This window comes from Mustela erminea, chromosome 5 (assembly GCF_009829155.1).
Source record: "Mustela erminea isolate mMusErm1 chromosome 5, mMusErm1.Pri, whole genome shotgun sequence".
NCBI classification, from domain to species: Eukaryota; Metazoa; Chordata; class Mammalia; order Carnivora; family Mustelidae; genus Mustela; species Mustela erminea.
In genome coordinates this window covers 67,889,465-67,912,203 of record NC_045618.1, presented here as the reverse complement: position 1 = coordinate 67,912,203, position 22,739 = coordinate 67,889,465, and the positions used below count along the sequence as shown (strand labels likewise).

The 22,739-nt window shown below is 42.3% G+C and overlaps 1 long non-coding RNA gene across 5 annotated transcripts; it reads left to right on the top strand.

The window, feature by feature from the left end:
- The first annotated feature begins 10,289 nt into the window (after positions 1-10,289).
- On the top strand, positions 10,290-22,203 carry LOC116591031. Of its 5 annotated transcripts, none has more exons than XR_004285811.1 (6): positions 10,290-10,637; positions 12,133-12,202; positions 16,872-16,997; positions 20,134-20,270; positions 21,208-21,304; positions 21,763-22,203. It is a non-coding gene; the product is annotated as an uncharacterized LOC116591031 (long non-coding RNA). The 5 variants fall into 5 exon arrangements; XR_004285809.1 differs by having other exon boundaries at positions 21,208-21,295; positions 21,763-22,197; XR_004285810.1 differs by having other exon boundaries at positions 20,134-20,231; positions 21,208-21,295; positions 21,763-21,984.
- The last annotated feature ends 536 nt before the right edge of the window (positions 22,204-22,739 follow it).

Here is a 22,739-nt window from a genome sequence, read left to right as displayed (position 1 = left end):
AGGAAGTTGGAATGGACTCCAGAGGAGGAACGCTGTGTGAGCCCTGGTTTGGAAACCAAGCCTGGAATGGGAGGGAGGACAGAAGGGAAAGAATAATACTGAACTGCCAAAGCAGACTTGACTTAAGAGCAGAGAGTTGAAAAACAAAGCTCAGGGCCTCCTAACTATAAAATCTCTCTCTGGCCCTATCCAGAACCCCTTGTCAGCCCTGATGCTTAAAATTCACTGTTGAGGGCGCCTGGGTGGCTCAGTGGGTTAAGCCGCTGCCTTCGGCTCAGGTCATGATCCCAGAGTCCTGGGATCGAGTCCCGCATCGGGCTCTCTGCTCAGCAGGGAGCCTGCTTCCCTCTCTCTCTCTCTGCCTGCCTCTCCATCTACTTGTGATTTCTCTCTGTCAAATAAATAAATAAAAATATTTAAAAAAAAAAATTCACTGTTGAAGTTGATTTCTTTGGGTATTGACAATGTCCTTGTCTTAAGTCAGCTCTATTAAAATGTAATGCTCCTGAGTGAGATGAGTAAAACGCATCAGGTAATACTTTCGGCAATTTGTCGACAACTAGATGACAGCTGGCTGAACACAAGATCTGGAGAAAGGAAAACAAAGGAGGCACACGCGGGGGAGGGAGCCGTGTGGCAAGAAAGAGAAAGGTGTGGAGAGGGGAGGCTTCGCAATAGTGCCTCCAGCAGGCCCCGCCTGAGAACAACAGGTGCAGACCAGATAGGGGGGGCAAAAGGAACTGTGTTTGGTCTCAAGTTTGATGAGTGGTGCCCCGGGCCCAGTTCGGAAGGCAAACACAATTTGTGTTCAGCCAATGGTCGTCAGGAATGAGGGTGTGGCTTCCGAATAGTCCACTTTATTTGGTTTGGAGGGAGAAAGAAGGCGTGCAGCCAGCCTCACATAAGACTCCAGTTTCTCTTCCACTTCTGGGGAAACATGAGGAAGGCGACCCCAAATCTGGATATTCTCAGACCCTGTTAGGAATCTGCTTGTACAGCCTGCAAACAGGTACAGACTTTCCCCGAAACTTGCTCATCTTCTACGGGGTATGCATGGTAATTCTCTCCAAATTCGGATTCGATGGCCCACCCATTCTCTAATAACTGAAATGTCACCTAGCTCGCAGTGAGACAGCTAAAAAGTTGGAAAGTGAACTGGCAGAGTACAGAAAAGAAATGGAAGAGGAAAATCAAACCAGAGAAGACATCCACATAAAGAAAATACAAAGAGTAAGAAGTTGGATGGAAACATTGTCAAGGGCATGGATAACACACCTGAAGGAATTATCATCTTAGAATCATAAGATACAATTTTAGAAAATAAAGTGAGAACAATACAGTGAAAGCTATGAAAGGCAGAAGGTATACAAAGGCTATCATACGTACATGAAAGTAGATGTCTATTTTGTAGGTGTTACGAACTGAGTGGTTGTGTCCCCCCTCCCCAAATTCATATTTCGAAGCCCTAATGCCTAGTGTGACTGCATTTGGAGATGCACCTCTGAGGGGGTAATTAAGGTTAAAATAAATTAGGTCATAAATGTAGGGCCCCGATCCAATAGTGTGTGCCCTTACAAAGAGGAGACCCCAGAGACCTCGCACTCTGTCTCTGTCCGTCCGTCTCGCTCTTGCTCTCCACCAGGTGAGCACACGGCGAGGAGATGCCCATGGGCAAGCCAGGAAGATGCTTGCCAGAACCGAGCCCTGGTGACACCCTGATCTCATACTTGCAATCTCCAGAATTGTGAGAAGTTAACATCTGTCACTTAAGTCACACAGTCTGTGGTATTTTGTTACAATGGCCCAAGCTCACTTACACAAGAGGTGAGAAAATTTAAGGCACAAAGAGATTAAGTAACGTAGCCAAGTTCACTTAGAAGGTCAGCGGCAGAGCTGATGTTTGACACCTGCCGTGTGGTTCCGGGGTCCGTGTTCTAAACTGCTGTCCTTTATAGCCTCTCATGGGATATAAAACAAATGGAGTCTGAAAATATTCAGAGATATGATTAAAAAAAAGTTTCGCTGAAACGTTAGGAGGAATGGTCAAATACCGTATGGCATTTACTGTGGGTCTGGCTATATAGAACTGCTGACAACAGAAAACCTGATAGTGATCTCCATCAAAGTAACTCATGATAAAGGATTTTTAAAAAAGAATTTTCTGGCACCCAAGCAAATCATAAGTATGAGAAGAATATGAGTGACCTCACACTACTCCATGACAACATTTAATGATAAGCTACATTGACCACTGGTGAAAAATCCATATGAAAAGTAATTCTGATTGCTTTATTTTTATGTTTACCTTAATTTATACTTTTGGCCCAAACAATTGCATATATTATGTGAAAATTACATTTTATGTTAATTTTTTCTCACTACTGTCAGCAGAATACAAATTATGTGAAAATCTCAATTATAAGAACATAATGTGTGACTTGGCTAAAATACCAAAAATAAATACTTAATACTTCATAAATTATGTATGTACTTGATCACTTATTTAAACCTCAAAACACATCAGTCAGAGCAAAAATAATTATATTCAATTCTCTGTGATTTTTGCCAACTTTTAGCCATATGCAGAAACTACAGTTTTACACATTTTTTAGTTTTATCATTATGAAGGTATATTTGTCAAAGTAAGAGGAGAAAGAGAATTTCATTTAACAGCATTTATAACACTTAAATATTTAGGCACAGGTTAAGTGAGTTTTTATTTCACTGTTGCCTCAGACCTCACAAAAGTTAGGGCCAAATTGACTAGCATAAATAATAATAATCATGAAGTAGAGAGAAAGAGCAGGATGCTGATTTCCTTATAATTTATACGAGAGAATCGATAAACACTGTTGAAAGTCAAAAAGGAGGTTTTATGGGGGGAAAAAAAACCCACAACTCTCAATCTGTAAATGCTCTCTGTAATATTCCCTTTCAAATTTTAAGCATATTTTAGAAATTAAAAAAAATATCTGAAGACCAATATGTTTGTTTTATTGGCTTTTATCCTTTTAACATTTGGGTAAGTTAAACTTAATATATTTTAATAAAAATATCTTTTAGAAATTAAAAAAAAATCTGAAGACCAATATGTTTGTTTTATTGGCTTTTATTCTGTTAACATTTGGGTAAGTTAAGCTTAATACATTTTAATAAAAATAGCTTGTCTAGTAACTTTTGTGAAATTTGTTTTCCAACCCCGTTTCTTCCATTTATATATAGATTGCTGGAATGACATTTCCCAAAGTTCCCTGACACCTCTATAAGGGGTTATTTCTACTGGGGTGCCTTCACGAAGTTTTTCCCTTTGTCTTTTATACTCTATATTGCTTGATTTTCCCCCCAGACTGCAATCATTTTCTCAAAAGAAAAAAAAAATTATGAAAGTGCATGTGTATATATGTATTTAGAGAAAACAAAGATGATTGTATTAGCTCTATCTCCCAGGGCACAGTAATCGTTCCACAATTTGTTGGATTGGGGTTCCCTGGTTTGATGATATCAGCCTATGTCATCTCATTTAGATTCCATCTGAGTTAATTTGCATCAGCCTTGTTGATTTGCATAGCACCATATGCTGCCCCGACTGAATCTTTGCACAGTATGAAATAATTCCTTTTGACAGGATAACCACTATTACAGCAGGTAGGCCAAACTGGAGGAAGACTGTAATCAAATTAAGGATGCAGTAACTAGACAATTAGGTTTACCCTACCACCAAATGCTGGCACTAATCTGTTCAAGGTATCTAGAGAGCGTTTGGTTGGAAATGGCTCAAGGGCCACTTAGAACATTACTGCAGTGGGAACAGGAGACCTCCTGAAGATCCTTATTCATAAGCTGTTTAGGCCTTATTGGTGGTGTTAAGTCCTGATTTTTGCCATATTTTGAAAAATGAACATTTAATCCACGCCTCAAAACCCAAAGGTATAGACCCAGGACCAAGAATGCAACTACAGGGGCGCCTGGGTGGCTCAGTGGTTTGGGCCGCTGCCTTCGGCTCAGGTCGTGATCTCAGGGTCCTGGGATTGGGTCCCGCATCGGGCTCTCTGCTCGGCAGAGAGCCTGCTTCCCTTCCCTCTCTCTCTCTCTCTGCCTGCCTCTCTGCCTACTTGTGATCTCTGTCTGTCAAATAAATAGATAAATCTTTAAAAAAAAAAAAAAAAAGAATGCAACTACAAGTTGGCTTTTCTATTTAGCCCAATGACTTCATGCATTAGTTTAATAACCACGTGTATCAATTTTAGTGTCATAGGTTAATGTTTGGTTAGCTGACCAGAAGATACAGTTGCATACTCTGGAATGTAATGTTCACATGATCCTTCCTGTCCTACAAACCTGCCATCTTCCCTCTGCCTCACTTTTGGGCTGTCCAAAAGCAAGCATTTCAGTAAGGTGCAGAGTGTGGATATGATTTTACAGTTATCTCATAGAAAATTCCTGCTCAAGCGGGCAGGCCCAGGGCTCTAGTAATCCCTTTACATTCTGAAACCTCACCTTTTCCCTTGATCAGCATGAGGCACTTGACCCCTAGATTCTCTAGAAAATTGCCTCCCTCCCCAATGCGTGCAAGTGCACAGAGCTGAGCCCCTCCCCCTGCCCCCCAAGCCAAACTGAAGTGTCTGAGTTGAAAAATTTACCCTGGCAATGATGGGAAGGGAGATGTCAGAGTTCTGTTGGACATCTCTGGGGGTGAACAAAGCTTCTGTTCCCCAGGGGGCTGAGCCATTCTGTAGGATGCCATAGAGGTGAGAATGCTTTTCCACATCTCCTAAGTTTGAAGAAAAAAGCTCAAGGGTATAACTGTGGGGTCTGATAGCTTTTTTATAACCTAGGTCTTTAGGAACAGTCAATTAAGGTTTACCTGCTGGAGCATTTTGCAGAACAAATCAATATCTCATTTATTAAAAATTAAGAACTCATAAGCTTCAAATACACAAGTGAAAAAGCAAGGGGGCCGTGTAGCAATGAAGGCTTGGAGGACTATGCAGCGGGGGAGGGGGAAGCACAGCATACATTTATGATTTTAAATATACCACAAAGTTCAGAGTGTTGTCATGCGGTACTGCACGGCATTCGCATAATCAACTTTCCTTGCTTTTAGTTTATGAGCTATGAGCTGCAGTTAGGCTTGATTTGTATTCTGTTTCTTCCAGATCACAGGCTCCAGCTCTGAAAGCAGGAGGAGTTAAAGAAGTGACTCCCAGAGGCTGGAGAGGGTAAGCAGACTACCAGCCTTCTTCGAAATTGCATAGGAAACAGAAAACATGGCCAGGTGGAGGTTTTTGGTTTTGTTTTTTTTTTTTAAGATTTTATTTATTTATTTTGAGAGAGACAGAGAGTGCATGAATGGGAGGAGGGCAGAGGCAGAGGGAGAGAGAGAATCTCAAGCAGACCCCCTGCTGAACACCGAGCCTGGTGCAGGGCTCGATCTCAGGAGCCTGAGATCATAACCTGATCTGAAATCAAGAGTGGGACGCTTAACTGACTGAGCCACCCAGGTGCCCCAATGGAGACTTTTCTTATTGAACTTTCCACTTATAAATTTTGAGTGGGTCTCTTCATCCAAAACCAGCCCCACCCCCAGAAAACAGTTCCTCTCCCCACCCCATACCGTAACTCTAACAACAACAGGCCATTGACATTCCACAGATGCTCTTGCCTGCCCATTGGACAGCTCAGTCGCTGATTGGCTCATCCTATCAGTACCTGTAGCCACAAGTTCTCAAGTTTGTTTGTGCATTTGAATCACCTGGAGAGTTTCAGAAAACACCCAGGCCTTGGTCCCACCTCACAAAAATTCTGATATAATTGGTATGGGGCACGGGCTGGGTATTGATATTCTTAAATGCCCTAAGTAATTCTGATGTGCGGCCAAGTTTGAGAACCACTGAAAAGATTGTCGCTTCTCACAATATGGTGCTCAGTCTGGCAGAATCAGGATCCCCCTGGAAGCTTGTCTCTCACCACCTTAATCCATTGTCTCTGGGCTCTCCCTGTCCCCTGACAGGTCTCCCTGCTGCCAGCTTTGCTCTTCACACAGAAGCAGGCTGATCATTTCAGAAACTTTTCTCAGATGTTCACCATTACTCTTTCCCTATTGCAAAACATTCAAATGGCTTTTAGAGAAAATCCAAACAGGGCATTGTGAACTTTGGCCTCTGTCTTCAACTCTGACCCCCCTTCTTCCTCGTTTCCTCTACTCCCGTCACAGGAGCTCATCTCATCTGTGGGCCTCCATACTGCCCCTTTCCTCCATCCACAACTCTCTTCCCCCAGGAAATGGCATGACTGTCTCCCTCTACTCAAGGCTAAACTCAAGGGTCTTGTCCTCAGAGAGGTCCTCCCCTGAGCTCTTCTCAACTTTTAATACTCCAAAGTCTAGGCCTATCACTATCTAAATTATCTTGTTAATGTATCCGCCCCTCCCATTGTTCCTTGGTATGTATCACCACCAGAATATAAATTCAGGAGAGTAAATACCTTGTCTGTTTTGTTTCTTATATAACGGGCCTCCCATAAATCAAAGAGAATGGTGACAGGAAATATCACCTATGCTATCTCCATTTCCATATTAATCCATTTAGTTTTATAAAGGATATAAACAAAAAGAGTTGGCAAAACTAGCTATGTAGGTTTGGAAAAATCCATAGAAATAGACCCATATTTGAGCCATCAGCCATAACCCCCAGCCAGCTGGGGTACCATGTGATACAGTGGGAATGAATCACGACTGCTCTCTGCTCTCTTTTTTCAGCCCTGGCTGCATGCTGTGCAGCCTATGAACCCTATTCAGTTCTATGATGTTTTCCCACATTTCTTGCCACCCAGAGGAATCACATTCAATTTGCCACTCCCTCCTCATCTGACATCCATATGCCACAGAAGACACACCTGGTAGATGTCCTATTATTTCTCCTTTCATTTTACCTTTATGATAGCCTCATACTACTTGATGGCAAAAAATCCAAATAATCCAACTTAAAAATAGGCAGAAGACTTGAATAGAGATGTACATGAAAAGATGCTCAACATCATTAATCATCAGGGAAATGCAAATCAAAACCACAATGAGATATAACCTCACACCTGTAAGAATGGCTATCATAAAAAAAAAAAAAAGAAGAAGTAACAAGTGTTATACGAATATGGAGAAAAATAATCCTTGTGCAATGTTGGTAGGAATGCAAGCTGGTGCAGCCACCATGGAAAACAGTATGGAGGTTCCTCAAAAAGTTGAAAATAGAGCTACCCTCTACCCAGCAATTCCACTCCTTGGTCTGTATCCTAAGAAAATGAAATCACTATCTTGAAGAAATGTCTATACTCCTGTCTTCATTGAAGCACCATTCAGAATAACCAAGACATGAAAACAACTTGTGTCCAGTGACAGATGAATGGACAAAGAAGATGTGGTGTCTATACAGACAATGGTATATTATTTGGCCATAAAAAGGAGAAACTCCTGACATTTCTGACAACCTGGCTAGACCATGGGGGCATTATGACAAGTGAAAGAAGTCAGAGAAAGACAAAAACTGTTATGATATTATTTATATATGGAATCTAAAAAAAAAAACAAAACCCAAACTCCTAGAACAGAGGGTAGAATTGTTGCCAGGGCCTGGGGGTTAGGGAAAACGAGAAGATGTTTGTCCAAGAGTACCAACTTCTAGTTATAAAGTAAGTCCTGGGGATCTAATGTACAGCGTGGTGACCATAGCTAACAATAGTGTGTTATATACTTGAAAATTGCTTAGAGAGTAGATCTTAAATGTTGTCATACACAAATAATAGTAATTATGTGGGGTGATGGTGTGGTGGTTATTTCAGAATATATGCTTGTATCAAATCATCACGTTGTACACCTTAAACGTATACAGTGCTTCTATGTCAATTACATCTCAGTGAAGCTGAGGAAAGTTCTTTCATGACTCGGGGATATTTTGTATGTTCAACCTACACAATGACCCATGGTCTTTTCCTCAGTCATTATTTTCTTATCAAAAGATGAACTAGGGGTGCCTGGGTGGCTCAGTGGGTTAAAGCCTCTGCCTTCGGCTCAGGTCATGGTCCCGGGGTCCTGGGATCGAACCCCGCATCGGGCTCTCCGCTCAGCGGGGAGCCTGCTTCCCCCTCTCTCTCTGCCTGCCTCTCTGCCTACTTGTGATCTCTGTCAAATAAATAAATAAAATCTTAAAAAAAAAAAAAAGATGAACTAACTTTTCATCATTTTATCCAAGAGATTTAGTTTCATACAAGGAATGGTTAAATTGGTTACTAATATTTTTCTCTCCTTCTCTGCACGTACACACATTACAGATTCACACATAAATATCTGTGGTTTCCCGATATGTCCTCTCTCCCATGGGAGCATTTGATCAATAAGGTCATTCTTAATCAATAAGGTCATTTTAAACAACTTATTCTCTTCTTGGTGCTATAGTTGTTGATCTTAAATATTACAAGTTTTTTTTTCTTTACCTTTATGAGAAAATCGTCTTACAAAGGAGGAAGGAGAGAAAAGAAAATTTTTATTTTTTATTTTATTTTATTTTATTTTATTGCCACAAGGTGTGTTTTATTTTCATTAAACATACAAATAATTTGCTACAATATCCCAGGGGCAAACTGGAGAATACGGCAGTCCGACTGGGGGGGGGGGGTCCCCTCAGAGACCCGCAGATAGGTGGCATGGGCATGGAGTGCCCGGGTTCCCAGGGCAGCTTGTCGCTCCTGTCTATCTTGCGGGCTCTTCTTCCTCCACATCACGACTGGGGTGTCTCTAAGATCACGGGAGCAGGGAATCCTCTAGGTTCTTAGGAAATCTCACTTCACTTCTGCTCAGTGGTCTCCTTGGTGGGCAGGGTGTTCTCCTGCGTCTCCGTTTTCTTCAGCTTGGCCTTATTGAAGCTGGCGATTCCACTCCCCCGCCCTCCAACGTCCCGCTTGAGGTCTGCCGTTTTCTTAAAGCGATCCGTGGAGTTTCGCTCCGAGCCCAGCGCCTGGCGCTTCCTCTCGCGGGAGCCTCTTGCTGCAGCCAGAGACCGAGAAGAGAAAATATCGAATACAGCAGTGCCTCAAGTCCATGGGAATTCACAACTGTTATCAAAATTTTATCTCATCAATGGAAACTGAGGTACACTATTACTCAAATTGGAGTTTAAGATCATCTCAACTGATGATAGATATGTAATAAAGCAAGTGTATTAAAAATGTCAGGGCTGGGGTGCCTGGGTGGCTCAGTCAGTTAGCATCCACCTTGGGATTTTAAAGGCTTGGGTAGTGATCTTGGGGTCATGAGATCGAGCCCTGTGTCAGGCTCTGCACTGGCTGTGGAGCCTGCCTAAGATTCTCTCTCCCTCTCCATCTTCCCTCCAACCCCATGTTCTCTCTCTCTCTGTCTCTCTTTAAAAAAAAAAAAAAAAAAAAGTCAGTAGTATATTATCCTGCTAGATACACAGTTATTCACAGTAACATTCTTCCCAGTTGGTTGTATGCTTAAAATTTCAACACAAAAAGCTGGAGGAGGAGGAGGGGAAGGAGATGGAAGATGAGATCGTCAAACAGCTTCTCTTTATTTTCCCCCTTCACCAAAGTACTATTTATAGTGAAATGTGGTATTCATATCTCTGAAAAATAAACTAAAGGGGAATAAGCAGGACATGATTAGAAATAATGCCTCCATTAAAATTTCCATCTTTTTCAAGTTTCAGGTTTAATTTATGCACTTATGACCCAGGGGAAGAAAGGGTCTTGGGGTGCTCAAGTCGTTTCCAGCCTGAAGCAGGAGCACTTTGTGGATGCCCCAGGGACCTCTTCAAAAGCCTGTAACTGGAGCTCAGGAGGACCTCCTGCACCTCCAGTTGGGACTGAAACACACACTGTCCACGTGGGAAAGAAGGTAAAGGAGGAAGAAAGGAAATAATAACTTTGTAACAGTCTGCTACTGTTTTTACTTTTCCTTTTGCTAATCAGGTGTCAGTAGCTAGCTGATGTTTTATTTTAATTCTGTGCACTAAAAGAGAGAGAAAAAGGAAAGAAAATAAATAAGAAAGGAAAGAAGAGGAAAAGGAAAAGACAAAAAAAAAAAAAAAAAAAAAGGTCCGCCTACATAACGAGCCCATCTCGGGTTTCTCCAGCCAGGGAACACAAGCAATTTGATCTCAATGGCTGCAAGCCCCTCACACATTTAACTGTGTTACCCCAACCCCGCCCCATTTCCAGGGTAACTGGTCTTTATGATTCATCCTACTGCTTTCTAAACTTGTACTCTGTCTCATGAAGACTCGGCAGTCCTGCCCTGAGGTTTCTAGGAAGGGACAGTTCTGATTCTAGAACACAACTCTTGGCCCTCTTTCTGTTGCTTGACTCCTGTAGAAATTGAAAACGAATTGTTCTCCACGTCAAGACATCCAGGGAACTGGCATGCTACCTGGCGCCTAGGGACCCGAGATCCTTATCGGAAGGGGAGGGTGGGGCCAGGAATGTGGAGGGTAGAAGACAGGATTTCCTGCAGAAATTCAGCTTGAGTCTCAAAATCCCACTGGAACTAGTAACACGGCTCTTTCCCTCTTCCTCTTCCCTACCCACCAGCAGCCCACGCAGGAACAGCTCCTCAGGGATCCAGGTCTGAGGTGGGAAGGCACTTGTATTGCACAGTCAGGAGGGCTGCGGGGACCTAGCTGAGGTCTGAAGGGATGTGCCCGCTGTGTGCAGGGCAGCCCCTTCAGAAAAAAAGGGGAGACAATGACTTCACTTCTAGCCTTGAAAAAGAGTAAGGTTCCCAACATAAGATGACATGAGTAGCCCTCAAGTATTTGGAGATCTGTTCTTCTACCGTCCATAAACAGACACACGCACACACACACGCACACGCACACACTGGTTGTGAGTAGCTGGGTGGAGTGGATTGGAGATGTGAGCAAACTCTCTGATGCCCGTTCCACGGAGAGCAGGCCCAGTTGCCTCCCTGTGAGTCTGGCGGGCCTGCGTCGGGCGGAGAGTGCAGGGTGGGGGAATGTACACTGGATCTGTGTCTGGTCTTTGCGCTTCTACCGTGACCTCTTGGGGCACCGCCCCGTCATCTAAATCCAAACACCCTCCTGGAAAACCTGGGTGGAGAAGGGGTGGGCCCCACTGAGTCCAGCCTCCAGCCACTGTGGCCAGGCCCCAGGCAGGCTAGTGAAGCCTCTGGCCCCTCTAGATGAGCCTAGTCACTGGCCGAATACCACAGGCTGATCATGCAGAGAAATCAGCCAACCACTGACCTGTATACAATGGCTAATGTTTTAGTTCACTAAGTTGGGGACTAGTCTGTTATATAGATCCTGGAGCCTTGGATAAGGACCATTTTTCCAGGCACCTCGAAGCTGTGCTCAGAACTCCCATTCTGTCTCAAGACCTAGGCCTTGTTCCTTATCTGACCCCCTCACCAGGCTCTTTTCCACTGGGCGCAGACATTTTGGGGCCCCCAGAAGTACAGTCTTCATGACGCCAACCAGGTTCATTAGACAAGTTGACTCAACTCTACCCAGCAATTATAGGTACAACTACTATATGTGAAGAGAGTCACTCAAAATATTAGAGCCCCATTCTCTGCCCAGTCAGGGTATCCTGTTAGCTTTACTTTACAAGTTGCAATAACTGCTATTTTAAAAGCTTTTTAAAAAGGTTAGCTGATGAAGATTAAGCAGGAGAAAAGTTGAATATTTTCAGGTTTTTTTTTTTTTTTCATAGAATTTGAGTGGAGGGAAATAGTCAAGGATGGAAAATGCATGAATAATTATGGTACTTTAATCTTTCCTTACTTTTCCTTTGAAACCATTATGTTTTCTCTTTCCCAAGTTGCAGTTCCTAAAGACAGTGCTGCATTTCAGGATATAAACCCAAAAGTTTGTGATTAATATTCTCATTAGAGCTATTTTTTTCTCTCACTTTCTCTTTTTCTTCCGCTGCTAAAATTAGCGTTCCTTGCTTGCTGGGATCCATGGTTAAGTCAGTATGTTGCTGTAGCTCTGAGTCAGATGCCAAGAACACCTTTCCAATCTGGCTCCCAGGGTGTTGGCATTGATGTGCTATGCTGGGGCATCGATATGATGTTCAGTGATGCATAGTTCTTTCTGTTCTCAGGGCTGCATTTGACTGTTTATAGAACAGCAAGAAATAGACTAATCTTCACCTGCTGACAAAGTGAATGTGGGTGAGTTGCTTCTAGATTCATGGCGGTGATGATCGTGACCAGTGATCAGCTGAGATTAGGTATGGCTTGCAAGAGGCAGGAGCTTACTGGATCCTAGATCCTCAGATGGCCTTTTCATTATATTTGTGCGTGAGGAGACTGGTTCTTAGCTGGCCAAAAGCAAGAAAGATTCAGGAATTCGATGTGTCAAAGTGACCATGCTCCACTTATCAAGAGATCTTTAATTATTTTCTGATCTTTTCACGTCCAGTTGCACTGTATTTCTGAGACACATAGAGACAGGGCAGGGGGAAGGGAGGGAAAAAATGAAACAAGATGGGACCAGGGAGACAAACCATTAAGAGACTCTTGATCTCAGGAAACAAACTGAGGGTTGCTGGGGGAAGGGCAGGTGGGTAGGGAAAGGGTAGCTGGGTGATGGACATTGGTGAGTGCTGTGAATTATGTAAGCCTGATGATTCACAGACCTGTGCCCTTCGGGCAAATAGTACATTATATGTTAATTAAAAAAAAAAAAAGGTCCAAAAGAGAAAAAAATGGACAGTAGTGAAAAAGAAAGAAAGGAAGGAAGAAAGAAAGAAAGAAAAAAAGTCTGACTGAGAAAGAACTGAAGGGGATTGTTAGAACTTGTGATTTCAAGTTATAGAAAAATTTGAGTGGCCACGGACTTATTATCCAAACTACAGTACTTTAAGAGTGAAAGAAGACATCACTAATAATTATTCTGGGAAAATGGGTATAAACTCAGACTGTTCTAGGCAAATGGGACACAATTTTACCTTTAAAATACCCCGATTCAAAATGACTTAAGCAGTATAACGGTCCATATATGGTGTTCCACATATGGTCCATATAACAAGAACTCCGGAAGCTGAGGGGGCTTCAACACAGCTCAACCAGTTTCTTCCAATAGCTCTCTGCTGCTTCCTGGATGGTACATTGATCCTAGGACTGGTTCTTCCTTTGGTCACAGGAGTGAGTGTCTGTAGCAAGCAGAGCATCACGCTGCTGTTTTACATTAAGCAACAGGGAAACCGATTCTGTCCCAGCCTTCTCAGCAAGACTTTTAAAGTTTAGACGTCTGTGTCCCAAGCCCACCACTATGTAAATTACATGGCCAAGGAAATGAAAGGCCTTGACTGGTTTCAACCAACAAGGGCCCACTGTTGGAGCTGTGAGTGGGGTCCGTTTCTCGCAAGTACGAGGACAATTTGGGGATGAGTGACTTTTTTTTTTTTTTTCATTAGAACCTGAATAATATTAAGAAATGAGAGGGGATGAATACTCAGTAGATAGCCAGCAAACGCCTGCTCTATTAGAAACAAACCTGAAATGTAATGAAGTAACTTGTTTTACGCTGTGGTTGTTAGGAAGAAAACTTCCGAGGTGTAAATCCCTGTTTTACCACTTATTAGCCATGTGAATTTGGACAAGTTTTTTAACTTCAATCTCATTTCCCCAACTTGGAAAATGAGACAATAGTATTCTCTGGCCTTATATGATGGTTATGGTATGAAATAAGATAATATATGCAAAGTGCTTGTGACCTTGTCTGGCTCCTAGTAAATGCTTAATAAATACGAGTTTCTACTGTAATGGTCAGTTAATTGACTCTTGAGGGGAAGTTCATGGGAATGTGTAAAGAAATGTTAAGGTGTCAACAGTAGAGAAATCCATTTTCTTGGTTGAGGGGAATAACAAAGGCAAAAATAAGAGCCGAAGGATGGAGTGGGGTGAGGGCTGCCTAGAGGGGAGAATGGCCACAAACGAGCAGATGAGTCAAGTTGGGTTTGAGAAAATTTAAAATGGTTCCTGTCCAAGGTGAGTCTGTCATTCTTAAACATTACAAGACTCTCTTAGGAGCCTTTTCCAATGTTTCATGGTCAAGAAATTCTCCCTTACATTCAAGGTAAATCCCTCCAGTTGTCACATTAGCCCGTTTTATGTCTTCACACAGGATAAAACATGGGTAAAGATTTAACCAATTTGGAGAGCGAGGATGGAACTTTAGAGACGTTGCAAAGGAAAAGTGACAAGCCTTACTGACATCTATTTCTCAGTGACGGGGAGAAACGGTAGTGTCAGATGCAGGCTTGTGATAGCGAGCATGAAAGATGAGAGAGACAATGGTGTCTCTGACACAGAGGGAGAGGGGGAGGTTGGTCTGCCCGATATGGAGTGAGATTTATAAATATAAGGTAGTGGTATCCCCAGAGTTTTGATAGTAAAGTCAAAATGGTGCCAGAATAATAAAGAAGACATATCCTCTTCCTCTGTGTCCTCTCCTGGATATGCAGGCCATTAAAAAGAGAGGAAAGGGGAAAATGTTGCAAACAGTGAGAACTTTCAGCCATCTGTACACATTCTGGCAAGGTTTACTCATGAGAAAAATATAAAAAAACAGATATTATCGAGTCCTAGTTTTTGGTGTGAGTGAGTGTGTGTGTGTGTGTGTGTGTGTGTGTGTTGGGGGGGGCTGTTCTGGTGGTGTAGAGATGATGGTTGGGTTTTCTTTCTTCCCGGGGACTGTTGTAGCAAAAGTGGTACTTTCTAGCACCACTTATCAATCCAGTGAGCCTTCTGCATTGTAAATGCAGTCTGAAGCATTCTCAGGAGCTGCATGTATGCAGTCATTATAGTTTTTGTTTTCCTGTATTTCCCTATGGATTTTCTGGGACACCAGTCTCCTGTGTTTAAAAAGAAGTTCTATTTTCTTCTGACTGGTTTCAACAAAAGACAAACTGGATTATCCAAAATTTGGTTGCTTACTATATATAGCTGCATTAACTTATATAACTGCATTAAATGTACCTTCCCCCAAATTAAATTCATTTTCATTACAAAAAGTTATCTGTGGTTTTGTAAGTACTTCATTTAACTTGCTATGCACATAGCATCTGGTAATAATTCTGTATCAAAAATAATGAAGAATAGGGGTCTGCTCCTGAAATTTGTACGTTGATTTGGAAAAAGAAATATCTAGTATCACTGGTAGAAAATTGAAATCCTAAAGAGGATTGTATGCCATGAAAAAGAAAGAATATTAAAAGAATATTTTTTCTTCTGTTTTCCTTTCCCAGCATACTTGTGTCACAAATTATGGATTTTTTTATACAACTCTCTTATCTCCATTATCAAACTGATTTCAAGTAACACGCTTTTTTTTTTTTAAACAAATAGTAGTTGTTCAAAAAGGGATTGCAAGAGAATGAATGAATCTCTTACACTTGAGAAAATAATTCAGGGTTCTGAATTTGTCCATGAGTTGCATTGAAATATTCTGTGTCTTGATTCAAATTTATGGGTACAATAAACTTGCATTTTATATTTTAAAATCATCTGACCCAATTTATTAATATGTTTAAGAATTTAATTCTTGCTTAACCACTTGACCTACCACTGTCCACAAGTCGCAATTACTTAACAACTTAAACTGACACTTAATAAGTATGTAAATGGAAAGCACCCTAACGTAATACAGGTATCTTCCTAAGTGCCAATTATATGCCTCAACATTCCCTTCAATTTGAATGTGTTAGTAAGAATCTAATTACACTGGTTTATAGCTGATGGAATTACAGAAGGAGAAGATTTCTATCCTACATACTTATAGACCTCAATAACTGTTCCTTTGCAATCTGTTGCTATTCAATTACCAAGTAATAACTGTCTTAATGAATCTAATTGAAATGCTTATTTCAGACTCCTATCACCAAAAAAAAAAAAAAAAGCACTTAGCATGATTCCACTGGATGGGGCCTGACTTGTTTATCCAGAAAGAAGTAACTTCACTGGGAAGAGGTTCACATTTGTGACAGTTTTTGCAGAGTTTCAAGGACATTCCCTTCTCCATCATCCATTTATCATAAAAGCGAAGCCCCCTGACAAAACTCTGCTGTCTAAATCCATACCTGTAAGAATGATCACACAGTCCCTGGGCCTGCATTTTCCACTCCCAATGAGAAGCTTTGGTTTAGCTTTCCTCAATGAAGACAGAATAATAATAAAACTCAAAATACCAATAGCTAATATAGAGAGGGTACTTCTGGTGCCAATACTGTCTAAATACTTTACATATAGAAACTCATTTAATCTCCATGATCTCCCTAAGAGGGATATACACAATTATCATACCCATTTAACAAATGAAGAAACTGAAGATAGTTTACGTTATGGAGAAGAGCAAGTTCGTGCAGCATAGAGGCTAATTAATGGCAGAGATCATGGAGCAACCCAGGTCCCTTGGCTTCAGCATCTGGAACTCAAAAAGGGGACACTTAAAACACGTGAGAACTTGGTTGATACATGGTCTTGTTACTTAGGAAATTGAGGGTTGGAACTCATACCGCAAAGACAGAACAACAAAACAGTTGTCAAACCAAAACAACAAAACCCTTTGAGTTAGATGTTCTATGTAACACTCTCTGCCCCTCCCTATGTCATTTTGTAACTTTTGTTTCCATGGGCAACGGTTAAACTCATTCATTTCAAGATGATGGCAGAATTTGATTGAATGAATGTATATGAGGACAGCCCAAAACATACCACTGTGTTTGTTTTCTTAAAGAAATGAAAATTTTATCTGCCATAAGCAAGATTGACTCAGGGACCTGCGGATCCCCAACAATTCACAATATTTATGCAGGTTTTGTCCAACTGCTCCACGTAGGTTCAACTGCCTTTAGAGAACCAGGAGAGCCCAGGAGCTGCTGACGCAGATGGGATAAGCCCAGAGACTCACTGAAAGTCAGGTTAGACTCAGCCGGCGGAGATGGGCAGATGCCACGGTCTAGCGGTAAGACCTATGCTGTACGGATTTTCTTCTCCAAAAATGATGATGGGCCAGGTAACAGCTCAGTGGCAGGGGTTGCTGGTGCACAGTTGGTCTCTGGCGTTTACAACGATTTTAGATATACAAAAAGACCTATCTGACGAGAATAAAACCAATGCTTTGTATACATTATCTAGGTTTGCTGAGGTATCATCTTGTGACTTACACGCATCTGGTTTTTATTTGTAACTAGTGGTTCCTCTCAGCAGTGCCTGGCCTCCTTGCCCCAGGAAAGCCAGAGTCCCTCAGGCCTGTCTCTGTCCCTCCTTGTCATTTTATGGGGCACTCTTCTCATTCTAAGCTGTGATGTTTTTTTCCAGACATCATGCTGGTTCATGCCAACTCCAGGGGGGCTTTCGGGTTCCTTTGGAATTCACTCAGGAACAGTTTTTAAGGAGCAACGGTCCTGGTATCTACCCAGTTAACAGTATCAAAACAGAGACTTCCTTTCTATGGGAAGAAAAAACAAACAAACAAACAAACAAACATGATGGGAGTAAGTTATTTATCCTCTTGAGGAAGCCCTGAATTCCTCCAGGCAGGCAGCCAACCGAATCGTTTTTGAGTTCCATTTACATGCCATGGCACTGTACTGGGTTCCCTGGCTTAGGATTTATAGCCTGGAGAACAGCAGTTTATAGTTTCGAGGCAGCTCCCAGGAATGCCCTTACAATGATGTCCCTGGGAAATGTGCAGGGGGAGCAGGGAACAGAGTGTTACCCAGTGGACTGGGAGACCCAGGCCCTGAGACCTTGACCTAGCCTAAGAGGTGTCCCCGAAAGTTCTTGGTCTCATCGTGAGAAAGAATTCAAGGACAGACACAACACAGAGGATGAGCAGTACAGACAGGAAGCATTATTAAAGCAAAAGTACACCCTCACGATGTGGGAGCAGGCAAGCTGGAGAGAGAGAGCTGATGCCTGGGTTTGGGTTTCTGCCATTCATTGACAGCTGTTAACAAGGCGGGTGGAATAGTCATTACCTGAGGCAGGGATTTCTTAGAAGCAAGTGTTCCTGCTCTTTCTTCCTTTTTTGGTCAGGGGTTTTCGGCCTACTTTGTCAGCCATCTTGTGTTTGTGCGTGGTTTGATCTGGCTTCTTGCGGCTTTATTTTGGAGGGCTGCCAGGACAGGCCTCTGACTTTCCCGATAGCAGGCCACGACTTCCTCCCTGCTGGCCTCCAGGCATCCTGTGAGAACCCAACTTTGAAGGGCCTCTAACAACAGGATGGAGAAATGAGAGTTTTACTTAATCCTGTCCTTCCGACACAGAAAAAGCCCAGAACAAAAGTTTACGCAGACATCCAGCAGGCAGGGCCAGTTCTATGCACAGAAACTGGTTTATGGAACAAAATTCAAAAATTGTCAAGAATTTTTCTAAGTCCAAAATTGATGTGGGGTCCGGTGGGTGATGATGACTACTTATGGGTACAGAAAGATCATATGGATTTGAAATACTTACATTCAAAATTTTAAAATATTTTAAATGTGAATCTGCATAGATGTATACTCTAGTCAAAGCAGTAAATTTAGTAGAGCATGTGGCAATTCTTTTCCGCAAGGGAACAGATTGTATAGTATTTACAGAACATGCACTATATACTCACTCTATTCTCAATTGATTTTTTTCTTTAAGGTAGTGGATTGTTTGGCTTTGAACTTTGACAAGGGTTATTTATTTATTAAATTGGGACTATTTTTACTTCGTTGTTGCTTGAAGGTACAATATCCACAGTCTTTGAAGTGTTTGTGCAATACCCCACCTCCTGCTCCCCACCCCCGCCTCTCTCTCACCTCTTGCTTTTTCTTGGTCGGCTCTTTGATTTTTCTCTTAAAGTATCCAAATCAACTTGAGACTCCCTATTTCGGGCCCACAGAGTTGATGTGGGTAGAGTTGAATGATTTAAACTCTAGGTTTGGAGATCTTGATGCAAATGGAAAGGATATAATCCAAGGCTACCCCTAGTATAAAGGGAGGTTTACAGCATTGAGGAGGAGATTTCACTTCATTCATTCGACACAGTATCAAGTATGTTCCGGAGGGTAAGACCCTGACTGAAATGAAGTCTTGTCTCTGCAGAGGTGCACATTATGATGGATAAAGTAAGTAGATAATATACCAAGAAATAAGAGAATATCTGATGGTGTTATAAAAGGAATAAAAAGTAAAGGTAGAGCTCAGGAGGAAGGGGTGATTTCGAGTAATAAGGACTCCTGTGAGAAGGCAACATTTGAATTGAGACCTCACAAACTATTTAACTTTAGATCAGTCTTAAATTAACCTTATTGAGGGGCGCCTGGGTGGCTCAGTGGGTTAAAGCCTCTGCCTTCGGCTCAGGTCATGATCCTGGGGTCCTGGGATCGAGCCCCGCATCGGGCTCTCTGCTCTGTGGGGAGCCTGCTTCCTCCTCTCTCTCTCTGCCTGCTTCTCTGCCTGCTTGTGATCTCTCTCTGTCAAACAAATAAAATTTTAAAAAAAATTAACCTTATTGAGTCTCTGCAGGGTAAAATTAGGTTGAAAGTACCCAATTCTTAGTTTATCATAAGGGAAAGGGAAGGAAAAAATATATATATAAAGTAGTCCCACAAAGAGTTAATTTCTGTCATTGACAAAATACTATATCAGTAAGGGTTCGAGCAAGAAAATCACAACACACTCATATTAGGATCATTTGAGTACAGTTTCACAGGGGGAGAACTTACAAAACTGTGGATGGGGTGTAGGGAAATGAGAAGGGAAAAGTACAGTATCTGGGGTCTAGTGAGAGCAGACGTGAGTATCAGCTCTGGATCCGCAGGAGAGAACAGAGTGCTGTTAGGCACTCAGAGGCAAGGAGAGCTGTGACTGAGCTAAGTAAGACCTTCAGTTTCGTGGCCTTGAGAAGTTGGAGGGTCTAAGTAGGTGCAGGGTTAGGCTAGGCGTTGTTGGGGATTACAAAGGTATGCTAGCTACTGGAGTCTGCCAACGACAGGCTTACAGACAAGAATGGGGAATGACATGTACGTCAGATCTGATTGCGACATAGACTATACCGAGGGCCCTCGAAGGAGTTAATAGGAAAACCAAGGAATCTCAGAGGATCAACTGTTTCCACCCAACAGATTAGAGGAAGAGCCGGAGAAGAGGTGACACTGTTTTTCCTGGACCTTAAAGCAAAGACAGGATTCACACATGCAGCAGTGGTGGGAAAATGCTACAGGTGCAGAAAATGGGAAGTGGAGTTTGACTGGAGCCTCTGGTACAAGAAAGAGATTTCAGTTTATCATTTCTATGAATCTGTCTAGATTGCTCTTCCCCTTTTCTCTTTCAACCTGTACCTTCTTACTCTGTCTTTCATGGACTTTCTCATTTTTCTTAACCCGTTGGTGCCCTCTTTTATGAGAGGAGGCTTCAGGTGAATGGGACTGTTGTGGGGCTCTGAGGACTGTCACACGGCACACTGCGCCTAGATTTCCGAAGCTCTCGCTCAGTCCTTGTTGGGACTGGACGTCACCTGACAGGAGGGGAAATGAAGGGGAAAAGAAACAAAATGACCCCAGAACAAGGGCTATTTATTTGTCTCTTTAACCCAATTCTCCTGCTTCTCTCCCCATTTTCCTAGAACTGGAAACAGAAAACATGGAGAAATGAATGGGAAATCGATTTTAGAGAATATGAGCTTGTCCTTTGTCCTCAGTCTGCCACTACCCCTTTCACAGCCCCACCTATGTGGACAAGTGAGTTGGTCCTCGAGTCAGGAACTTTCTCATGGGTCACAGAACATCAGCGCTTTCTAACATGCTCTCCAGCCACCCAGACTAGATGCTGCTTCTCTCACAGGACAGCGTGCTTAAAGAAAGATCGATAGACTATTCTACACCTACCTTTGCATGCTTTCTTCGTCTTCCCTTTCTTCTTCTCTTTCTGTTCCTCCTCCTCCCCTTCTTCTTCTTCTTCCTTTTTTTTTTTTTTTTAAACTGGGAGTGGGAGTTATTTCTTCATTCACCGTGGTAGCCCTATTAGAGTAGAAAGTTCAAACTCAGTGCCTTCCCACTGGTTTCTCTAGGTGCTTTCACAATGCTCACTGAATGTACATTGAATGCATGAATGTTTGTAAAAGGGTACCAAGGTTGAAGAGCCATCATAATTACCCCACTGTGCCCGCTTTAATTGCCATTTATTCTCTTTCCCTCCAGTGAGCCTTGCCCAGACTGGGGAGAGAAACAATACTTTGTTCATCTTCGAATCTCTATGAACTGGAAGACTATCTATGCTTCGTAATAGGTCCTCAATGTATACTTGTTTGAATGAATGAATAGCTAAATTAATGAACGAACAATCCTGGTTTCTAAGCATGATTTAGGGAAATGATGGGACATAATAAGGTCCCATTCTTGAGGCCATTTTGGCAAAGGCCTTGTAAGCAAGACTGAGGAGGTGGGGCTTTATTGCTTGATCTTGTTGCTCTAGGGAATGGCTGAAGATTTTGAAGGAGTGAGAGAATGATATAGTGACGAAGCCTATTGAGAAAGATCATTCTGATGGTTATGTAACATCGAAGTCACTGTTGATCTCGAAGTGTGACAATGGAGGCTTCAGGGAACAAAGGGCTTTTTATATAAACACAGATGTGGCTGCCTTAAATCTATTGTCTATTAATGGAAATAAATACACTTTATTCGCCTTATGTGGTTGGAGAGTGTTAGTGAAACTAGTATGAACTAAATGTGTGCAATTATTTATCATTTCAGAAAAATATGAAGTCCCAAGGAGCTCCTAGACCTTAATGGCAATCAAGACTGTCCTCAAACGAAGGGAGGGAAATGCTCCTTTTCTCACATTGAACATCCCTCTGGGAACGAGAATTCTTTGATTACTGTGGTCCTTCAGGGTGCTGGACATCAAGTTGAGTGATGTAGTCGATCTAAGATGTGAAAGGTTAGATTCGTAGGAGCAGATTGTTTTGTTTCTGTCACCTGAGTAGTTTGCCCCTGATGGTCACACCTTAGCATAGTTTTGGTCCGTCACATGGGATTTTCTCAGGGTAACCTGAAGTGTTTGGGCCTATAGTTGAGAACAGCTCAGATCCATCTACTTGTGCTTTTTCATACCTCTAAAACCATACCGAACACTTTTTTGTTAACATCATAAATATTGATTACTCACTATGACATATTATATATGGCTATAAAGTTTTTACTGCTCCTTCCATAAAGTAGTGGAGTCTGTTTCTCCCACTCCCTGAATCTGGATGGGCCTTATGACTTGCTTTGACCAAAAGCAAGTGGCAGATGTGATTCTGTGTGATTTCCAGGCCTCTGCTTAAAGAGACCTTAGAGCTACTGTCCCTCTCTTGGACCTCTGCACCTTGAAGCAAGCTCGGACTAGCCTCTCTGAAGATGAGAGAGAAAAACAGAGAAAGACCATGTAGTAGTAGAGGTCCAGCCATTTCAGACATCTTATCTGAGGCCCAAGATGGGTGGGGGTCATCCAGGATGAGCCCGGCCTCAAAGTCAGCTCTCCCGACTGACTGCAAACACACCAGTAAGCCCAGCTCACCCCATGTGGAGCAGAGGTGAGCCGTCGTAACTGAGGCCAACTGCCAACCTACAGATTTGTGAGAAATAAATGGTTATTGTTGTCAGCTAGTAAATTTGGGGGTATTGTGGTAGCAGAATTCTAAAGATGCCCTCCTACCAAGATTCCCATTCTCTTGTTATTCAATCAA